Here is an 8,390-nt window from a genome sequence, read left to right as displayed (position 1 = left end):
AAAGAGTTTAGAAATTTTGAAGGCTATAAAATGAAGACGACCTTCCCCATCTTATACCAATTCCCAATCTTGCAGGAGTGGTACAAGAGGGTGAGTCTCCACAGATGCATTGCACAGTCCCTTGGGGACCTCACTGGTTACTGCTGCCACCAGGAGCTGGCCTCAGGGGAGCACTGCTCCCCTTTTAACACCTTGGCTTTGACACGTTTGCTTTTAAAACTCACAGCAATCCTAAAGTAAGTCTGGAACATTTAAATCAGAATTTGCCAAAGTCCGGGGTAATAAAACAAATAAAGAAAGAGCCTAACAAAGAGTACCATAATCTGCTTATAAAATGTGCCCCGCTGAGGGCGCCTTCGTGGCTCAGTCAGTTGAGCATCCAACTTCAGCTCAGGTAACAATCTCATGTTTGTGAGTTCAAGTCCCTCTCTGCTGTGGGCAAAGAGCCTGCTTTGGATCCTTGGTCCCCTCTCTCTCTCTGCCCCTCCCCAGCTCATCCTCTCTCTCTCTCTCTCTCTCTCTCTCTCTCTCTATCTCAAAATAAATAAATAAACTTAAAAAAATAAAAAAGATGTGGCCTGCTTGAACAAAATGTACGCTTGACCTTCCTTCCTGCTGAGGCTCCATTCTTGTGTTTACCCCACAAGAGCACTCACCTGGCACCCTTCCTCTTCAAAGTCATGAGGCCATTAGAGGGCTTGGTCCAGGAAAAATAAGACCGTTCTGTGGGATGAGACAGAATTCAGATTCCTGTTTCCTGCTTCTTTCACAGATGACAGACCCTGGCATTGAACGCTTTCTTGGGGAGATACCTTCCCGTTAGCCACTCCCTCCAGGAATGAGACCTGTTTTTAAGGCTAATAGGACATCCTAAATCTAATGCCTTTATAATATATTTACAGGTACAGTAGTAGATGGCCACAAACCAATGCTGTTGGCCAGGGTATCAAAAGATGAAAAGAATTCTCATACCAGAATGCCCAAGAGATTAATGAAGCCAATACAATGAATGAACTCCAGCCAAGAGCTCATCTCCCAAAACATGTGCATGTGCACAGGAGCCTGCATGCGCATGGATTAGAGGGTGCTGATGGGCATTTTTGTTTCCAGATACTGTAATCTGAGGTGCTAATGACTGGGAGATCATCAAGGAGACTATGTATGGAGATAAAATCATCGAGGACAGTATATTCACGATCACTTCTACTGACACTGCCTCCAAACCTGTTTGTCTGCTGCTGCCAGGAGCCTGACTACCTTGAGGAGAATAAGACCCATAATTAGAGATGCTCAAAAAGCTATCCATTAATTTAATTAAATGCCTGTTTAATGCTTTTATTTAAAAAAAAAAAACAACTCTTTCTGAATTTAGCGACAATGCTTTCTTTACCTAGAAGTCTTTTTCTGGGGCTTGTTTTGGGATCAATTTGGTCTTAGCTTCTAGTGAATCCACCCCATCTAGTCCCAGGATATATAGGCTCTTATGTGTTCCAGCAACTCTTTCTCTTAAAAAAATTATTTATTTAATTTGAGAGAGAGTATATGCGAGGGGCAGAGAGAGAGAGAGAGGGAGAAAGAGAGAATCCCAAGCAGGCTCCAAGCTATCAGCGCAGAGCCTACCTTGGGACTTGATCTCTCGAGTGGTGAGATCATGACCTGACTCTAAACCAAGAGTCAGCTGCTTAACCGACCGAGCCACTCAGGCGCCCCTCCAGCAATGCCTTCTAACATGGCACATATCACAAGTATAAGGCACTGCAGAGGCAGTGGTTATTGTTAAGAATAGATGAAATAGTTTCTTCTACTCGAAAAATATTTCCTTCCTGATCATTTAGAAATAATGTTATCAATCATGTCTGTTTTGTAGATGCAACTCTTTTCTAGGAAAACTTTTCTGTGGACGTATATATCTGTGACATCTTTGCACAAAGTGAAGTTCTGTAAATCTGGCCCGCAGGCCAAATTAATTACCCTGCCTGTTTGTGTATGGCTTGTAAGCTAAGAATAATTGTTATATTGTTAACTACTTGAAAAAAATAAAGACCAGTAATACTTTGTGACATGTGACAGTTACACCAAATTCAGATGTCAGGGTCCATAATAAACTTGGATTGGAACCCAGCCATCCTTGTCCTGGGTATTGTCATGACAGCTTCTGCTCCACATCGGTAGAGCTGGGGAGTTGTGACAGAGCTGGTATGGCCTGAAAAGCTGGAAATGTTTCGTGTCTGGTTCTTTACGGAAAAAGTTTAGCAACCCCTGACATTGTGTATCAGACTGTCTTCCTTTGATGAACAAACTATATCTTCATTCTTTTTCAAGTCGTCTTAGAAATTACAAATGTAATTTGTAAGGAAATAAGAGACCCAAAGAAGTTATAAATAGTTTGAGTGATATAGAACCTGAGCTAAAACACTTGGCCAAATTACTTAAGTTCCCTACACCTTAGCTCTATTACTTACCAAAAAACAGTGCTGACCTCATACAGTTGCAGTAGAGGGGAATGGAAATAACACATAAGGGGTTTAACACAGTGTCTGGCATAAACGTTTACTAAATGTAGCTATTTTTATTAGCTAATAATATCATTATTACTATTAAAATTCAGATCTTTTGACTTATCCTAATACCCTTTACACTATAATAAACTGTACTTTCCCCCAAAGAAAAAACAGGGACAGGTTATATAATCATTGATTTTAAAATGTTATTGCTTTTCATCAAGACTTGAGATAGTCTCTACTCACTCTCCAGACATCTGATCCTCTCATATCCTCAAGTTTCTACCAGTGTGACATCATAATGGCCACAGCTGGTCTTTTGGTAAATGGATATCATTTACTCAGGAAGACCTTACAACCATTTCTCCTCTTCTATCTGCACAGTGAGAGTAAGAATGCTTGTTCTACATAACTGGAAGCTCAAAGGAGATGGTAGATATGAAGGTGCTTTGAGAAGTGAAATGTCTTTGCAGTAAACCTATACATGTATGGAGCCTTTTGAAAAGTAGGCAATTCCTAAGATTGCTATCTGTTCATAGGCTGTTGAGAGTCTTATCATGTGAACTATGACCTAAATATAACCCCTAGGTTCTCCTGATTTGGAGAAGAGCGAGAAATGCCCAGCTCAGAACCTTGGAGACAGGGCCAGCAATGGAAGAAGAGAAGTTGTCGGGAGAAAGTGAACAAACGAGGGATGTTCTGAAGTTCTTGCCTGCTGTGTGCCTAAGCACTACCCACCCCGTGTCTCTCTCTGTGGACCTGGTCTACTTGTATCCATGTGCCTTCCTTTCTTCCCCATCTTCCTTTTTGCTCCTGTCTTCCCTGTTCCCTTCCTCCATCTCCCTCCCTGCACACCGTCCTTTCTCCTCCTCTCTTACTTTATCCTCAAGAGTATTATTAGTTTTCATGCAATAAAATACTTCTCTTCCATATCCTTAATGTTATATTATTCTTCCACTCATGTAAATGATTGTTTCATGTTACTTGAGATGAAAGAAATAAATAGGACTCTATTACACTTATCATGATGAGCACTGAGTAATGTGTAGAATTTTTGAGTCACTATATTGTACACCTAAAACTAATATAACACTAGATGTTGACAATACTGGAATTTAACTGGTAAATAAATAAATAAAAGACTTTATTGTTTGCAAAGCTCTTTTCCATGATTTAATTTGTTAATCCTTAGGTCTTCTCACCCCATTAGAAAGCAATGTTCCAAATTACAAAAACAAATAATGACAGCAAAGAGCTTTTACCTATTTTTTACTTCCTAAATAGAAAAGTTCCTCTTAACTGAAGAGCTTCCTGAGTCATGAATCTGGAGTATCACCTGGTTGATTTAGCTCCTTATTTCCTGATCTTACTGTGGCTATCTTTCTCTGATCCATTTTGAAGATGTTCATGATCATGTGTTGACTTAACTAGCAAATTCCTAATTCTGTAGCATGGTATTGGAGGGCCTCCATGATTACCTGTGACCTCTCTTTCCAGCTTCATTCCTCATGACCCCTCTTTATGTACCATTTTGTTTACATTTCCCTGACTGTGCCTTTCCTCATAAATTTCTCTCTGCTTAGATTACCCTAACTTCTTTTTACCAAATCTGCCAATTGAGATTCGACTAGTCCTTCAAGGCCCTGATCACGACTAAACCATTATATTTCTCACAACTCCTACATCCCGTTGTTGATGCTTTCCCTGGAGCACTCTGGCATTGTGTTGTTATTATTATTATTTATAAACCCATCATCTCCCACTACTGTCTTATATATCTCTAATTCCTGCAAATTTAGCACAATGATCGCACATAATAGGTTTTCCACAAACGCTTAATGAATGACCAAACCTACCATCTCCAGCCTAAATTCTCTATACAAGATATGAAAACAATTCAATTTTTAAGGGTTTTCATTACATTTTGGAGTCAAATCACCTTCCTTATCAAGAACCAGATTTTACCTTAGCATTTTTGACATGATGTTTGATATGCCACTGCTAGGTGTTTTTCTACCTAAAATCATAGTTCTGGGAAAAATGAAAAACATCTGCCATAGGCACTTATTCAAACACTACAATCACATAAGGACTAGGCAAACATGACTCTGAATCTGATGCTAACCTTTAGGACGGCTTTAGGTTTTACAAAACGATAACATGACCTCAAGGCTGGCTTTACTTTTAGATTCCAGTAATCCAGAAAACGCTCCATTTTATTTATTTTTCTGCGATGGGTCATAAAGTGTGACATTGACATGGTGGAAAAAATCACATCTGAATCCATTTGTAATTGAAAGAGAATATGTTTGATGATATATTTTGGAAGTGCCCCCTCTACAAAGAAAGTAGGAATCCATTATGTAATCATTTATTTTAAAATGTTAATGGTGTTTTACTAAGACTCAAGACATCTGATCCACTAATGTCCTCAAGTTTCTGCCAAGGTGACATCATAATGACCACAGATGGTCCTTTGGGAGATGGATATCACTTACTCAGGAAGAGAATGCAGTATATTTTCAGCTCAGATTTCTTAGCAACATAAGGAATTAATTTGGGTAAAATCAAAAGCCATTTCTTCTAAAAGCTACTGTTTTTTACCCTTTTCAAGTTCAGCAATTTCCCCCCACACCCAGATTTTTTTTTTAACTTTATTTTCACCCAGAATTTTTCATGTTTCCTTCTAAAGGTTTATATAACCTATTCTTAATTAAATTAAATTTAATTTAATTTAATTTAATTAATTAATTAATTAATTAATTAAAATTTTTTTTTGAGAGAGAGACAGAGTGTGAGGGAGGGAGGGGCAGAGAGAGAGGGGACACAGAATCCTAAGCAGGCTCCAGGCTCTGAGCTGTCAGCACAGAGCCCCACATGGGGCTCAAACTCAGGAGCCATGAGATCATGATCTGAGCTGAGGTCAGACGCTTAGACTGAACCAGCCAGGTGCCCCTCCTCATGACTTTTTATAAACAATCCTTTTTTTTCTGTCATAAAGCTTTTTATGTTTATGGTGTTTTTTGTTTGTTTGTTTTGTTTTGTTTTTTTAAGTAAGCTCTATACCCAACATGTGGCTTGAACTCACTACCCTGAGATCGAGCGTTGTATGCTCTACTGACTGAGCCAGCCAGGAGCCCCAGGGCTTTTTTGTTTAAATAGAAATAAATGAAATACAAAATTGAGTGTAGGTAAAATAGGGACCAGAGAGGTGCAAGAGAGGTGGCTTGGCCCTGGGATTATGGGGGTGGGGGGAGGAATATGTACAGATGTGTCCATGATGGAGGAGAATAGCATTGTCACTTTTTCTGTCTTCTCAATCACCTTCTCCCTCTGCAGAAACCTGTGTCCCCAATGGCACTCCTAGTGACCCTCAAATGGACCCTAATGCCATCCTTTGAGATGAAAGAGGGGTAAGTGTTCATACTATTCCACAAGTTGAGTTCGAGTTCTCCCTGAAGGGATGAACCATAGGTTAACTCTTTAGAAACACAGTTTGTGAATAAGAGCTGATGGATTGGTTATTGATTAAAAGCCATGCCAGAGATCTTTTTTCTCCTCTTCATTTGCAGACTCTCAAAAACTGACCCTCTCTCAACTCTTGCCCAGCTCCTGGCACAAGTAAATAGCTAAGTGCACATTTATGTTTTATCACAGCGTGAAGGGCATTTGGGGCAAAAACCATATATTTGAAGCAATTTAGAAACTCATCTTAGGCAATTTGCCAGAGAGTTAAAACATTAAACAATTCCTTCTAGGTGTTCCATATCATCACTTACTGTTTTAGCAATGAAGTCGATGGAGGATTGCAAGGCTCCCTCTGCTCCTATCTCCCAGTTGCTCATTCTCTCTTTCAAAATAAATGAAATAAACTTTTAAAAAATTGCTATGATTTTACTTCTCTCTAGATAATGAAATGGCGACACGTATCAACATGGATAGATCTCAAAAACATAATGTGAGGTGAAAAAGGCAAGCGTCAGAATAATGTATTCAAAATAAGAGCATCTATTTAAAGTTTATCTCTTATTTCTGAGTACAAAAGTGTAGTAAAATGAAGACTGGGAGGGTGTGCACTCAGGAGAGTGACCATCTCTAAGGAGGGAAGAAAATGGAACTGAAAAGAGAACAGAAGACCTACATTTTATCTGTGCTATTTTATGTGTGTTATTAGAATATATAAAGCAAACATGACCATGCTATGGACTGAATGTGTTCCTCCAAATTCATATGTTGAGATTCTAATCCCCAGTGAGGTGGTGTTAGGGGCTGGGGCCTTTGGCAGGTAGTGGGGTCATGAGGATGGAGCCCTTGTGGATGCAACTGGTGCCCTTATTAAACACACACACAGACTTGACTTTGCTTTCTCCCTCTGCTCCCTGCCGTGTGAGGACACAATGAACCAGACTGTCATCTGCAAGACTGTCATCACTCTGGATCTGCTGGTGCCTTGATTCTGGATTTCCCGGCTTCATGACCGTGAGAAATAAATGTTTGTTGTTTAAGTTACCAGTCTGTGGCATTTTGTTATAGCACCTTGAGCTGATTAAGACAATGACCAAATGTTGACATTTGTTCATTCTGAGTAGTGGACTATATAGGTGCTTCTTATATGATTCTCTGTATTTTTCTGTATTAAAATAAAACAAAACAAACACACAGGAACCAGAAAGTATTGAGCAAGAATTAGAAGAATGAATCAGGTATATATATTTTTTCTATGTCTGATCACTTTAATCTCCAGCTATTTCATTTAGTTTTAGATCATAAAATAATTCTGAATTTTTTCCAAGAGTCAGAATAGCCTTACGATAGATAACTACTTACTCTATTGTATTCAAAAAGCACAGCAGCTGGGCTTTATAAAATTAGCTGCTTGTTAATCCTAATAAGGTGTAACTTTTGCTACTAATTAGTTTCAGAAGACAGATTTGCATTCAAATTTAACACATTATTGTGTTAAAGAAGAGACCACATCTTGATAATTTTTTTTAATTTTAGTATATTATATATAGTAGATGTTCAATAAATATCTTTGAAATCCATGAAACTAATTTTTTTAAGTTTATTTATTTATTTTGAGAGAAACAGAGAGAGTGCAAGTAGGGGAGGGGCAGACAGAGAGGGAGAGAGGGAGAATCCCAAGCAGGCTCTGCACTGTTAGCACAGAGCCCAACTTGGGACTCAATCTTGTGAACTGTGAGATCATGACTGGAGCCAAAATCAAGAGTTGGACCCTCAACAGACTGAGCCACCCAGGAGCCCTCCATGAAACTAATTTATCCTTTTCTCAGCATTAAAAAAATTAGCAACAAAAGGGGCGCCTGGGTGGCTCAGTCTGCTGAGCATCCGACTTCGGCTCAGGTCATGATCTCGCGGTCTGTGAGTTCGAGCCCCATGTCGGGCTCTGTGCTGACAGCTCAGAGCCTGGAGCCTGCTTTGGATTCTGCGTCTCCCTCTCTCTCTCTACTCTTCCCCCACTCATGCTGTCTCTCTCTCTCTATCAAAAATAAATAAACATTAAAAAAATTAAAAACAAACAAAAAATTAGCAACAAGAAAAAAACTTCCAGGAAGAGTTATGTAGCAGTTTTATAATGTGAGTTATAGTTATTATTTTTTTAATGTGATATATTCACATGGTTCAAAATTAAAGGTTTAAAGTGACATGCAATGAAAACTAAGACTCCATTCAACTCTTGATCCCCAGACACTCACTTCTCTCCTAAATAAGCAACCAAAATGACCAGCTTTTGTGCATATGTCTGGAAAAGAGATATTATATACATATACAAGCAAATGGATATATATCCTTTTTTTCTCTGTTTATACAAATAGTAACATATTCATGTCTCTAAATACCATCTACAGATGACATTGATTAGACAGA

At 38.9% G+C, this 8,390-nt stretch overlaps 2 long non-coding RNA genes across 2 annotated transcripts; both read left to right on the top strand.

Moving 5' to 3' along the window:
• Nucleotides 1-2,838: 2,838 nt before the first annotated feature.
• Nucleotides 2,839-3,433, top strand: LOC121029153 (uncharacterized). Its single transcript, XR_005789618.1, has 2 exons — nucleotides 2,839-3,006; nucleotides 3,090-3,433. It is a non-coding gene; the product is annotated as an uncharacterized LOC121029153 (long non-coding RNA).
• Nucleotides 3,434-4,889: 1,456 nt separating this feature from the next.
• On the top strand, nucleotides 4,890-6,386 carry LOC121029154 (uncharacterized). Its single transcript, XR_005789619.1, has 3 exons — nucleotides 4,890-5,062; nucleotides 5,841-5,914; nucleotides 6,074-6,386. It is a non-coding gene; the product is annotated as an uncharacterized LOC121029154 (long non-coding RNA).
• The last annotated feature ends 2,004 nt before the right edge of the window (nucleotides 6,387-8,390 follow it).

Source organism: Herpailurus yagouaroundi, unplaced genomic scaffold (assembly GCF_014898765.1).
Source record: "Herpailurus yagouaroundi ecotype Mexico unplaced genomic scaffold, PumYag 139, whole genome shotgun sequence".
Classification (NCBI taxonomy): Eukaryota; Metazoa; Chordata; class Mammalia; order Carnivora; family Felidae; genus Herpailurus; species Herpailurus yagouaroundi.
Note: the sequence above shows the minus strand (reverse complement) of the source record. Positions and strands in the feature narration are given on the sequence as shown.